General features: G+C 42.1%; 1 non-coding gene across 1 annotated transcript; it reads right to left on the reverse strand.

The window, feature by feature from the left end:
- Positions 1–412: 412 nt before the first annotated feature.
- Positions 413–487, reverse strand: trnae-uuc (transfer RNA glutamic acid (anticodon UUC)). The gene has a single exon. It is a non-coding gene; the product is annotated as a tRNA-Glu (tRNA).
- Between the last annotated feature and the right edge of the window lie 1,134 nt (positions 488–1,621).

Consider the following 1,621-nt stretch of genomic DNA (forward strand, 5'->3'; position numbering starts at 1 on the left):
AAAAGGGAACACCAGATGAGGACCTGAATCTCTGCCTTTGTGAGCGTCGGCATATTTCAATGCTTCAGCCAAGATGTTGTATTGAGATTAAATTCCATTACCCACAGTGTAGATACAGGCCCTTCGGCTCACCAATTTCACACCGCCACTTGAAACATCCCACCCAGAACCATCCCCTACAGCTCACACACCCCTGAACACAACCAGCAATTCAGCATGGCCAACCCACCTAGCCTGCACATCTTTGGACTGTGGGAGGAAACCAGAGCACCGGGAGGAAACCCATGCACACACGGGGAGAATATGCAAACTCCACACAGACAGTCACCCGAGGTTGGAATCGAACCTGGGTCCCCGGCACTGTGAGGCCGCAATGCTAACCACTGAGCCACTGAGCCACCCCAAAATGTGCTGCACTGACCGGGAATCGAACCCAGGCCGCAGCGGTGAAAGCGCCGAATCCTAACCACTGGACCACCAGTGATGCTAACCATCTCTCAAAGACAGCAAGAACTGCAAATGTTGGAGTCAGAGTCAATACAGTGTGGTCCTGACCTGACACGTTGATTTTCTTGCTCCTCTCATGCTGCCTGACCTGCTGAGTTCCTTCAGCTCCACACTGTATTGACTGTTGTATTTATCCATCAGACCATGGGAAATGTTTGTGCATACCTGCCTGGCCTCGCAGATTTACTTCCGTTCAATGTAGAAATATTCTACCCACAACCCAAAACACTGATAGATATGCAACAAGCAGCATAGTTATAGCTTCAAACATATAACCAAACATGTTCAATGGCTTAAGTAGCAGCAATGCTGATAACTTCCCTTTAGTTACCCGGAGAACTGCTTTACAGCATAGTTATAACAAAGATACACCATTATGGAAAGATAAATCAGATTTACTTGTAAAGCTTCAAGATTAACTGCTTCAACTTGAGAACGTTTCATTCCAATATTAAACATAAAGGGATGATTACCTTCTTCTTTGTTACTTTCAGTGTTTTGTGTGTCAGTATTTTGTTCTCTTTCAAGGTGCTGTTGAGGGTGGCAAATTTTGAAGCTCCATCCTGAAAATGTACATAGAAAACCAGCTATTCATTCACTGCATCTAATCTATATCTCCCATAATATCAAATGAGATAACAGAAGAGATTTCAAAACTCAAGCCTTTATTGTAAAAACATTTTACAACGCTAAAGCCTTATGTCAACATTTGGCCAATTCAAACTCAAGAGGTGATAGCCAGGCAATGATATTTGGAAGTGATATTACAATTTATCCCACGCACAATAGTTTATCACAAAACTAGTATCAATGTTTAACCCATAAAACAATCACTTGGCAACTATTTCAGATTCCCAGCCAAGTGTGCAAATCAAATTGTTGGACATGGTGAAGTTGCTGCTTCAAACTGCATTTAAAATGAGGTTTCAAATTATATTTTCTGAGATTTAAAAACACAACAGTGAAAATGATGATTGCTGGCTCACTCAGGTGAAATTCACCAGACAGTCACATTTGGGGAAGTATTTTCAGAAAATACGCTATGGTATATCAAGGTGGTATATTATCACTACACTCAGTGTCAACTAAGGATCGACAGTAAGTGTTGATATGG

The sequence above is a fragment of the Stegostoma tigrinum genome, chromosome 8, assembly GCF_030684315.1.
Source record: "Stegostoma tigrinum isolate sSteTig4 chromosome 8, sSteTig4.hap1, whole genome shotgun sequence".
Taxonomy (NCBI): Eukaryota; Metazoa; Chordata; class Chondrichthyes; order Orectolobiformes; family Stegostomatidae; genus Stegostoma; species Stegostoma tigrinum.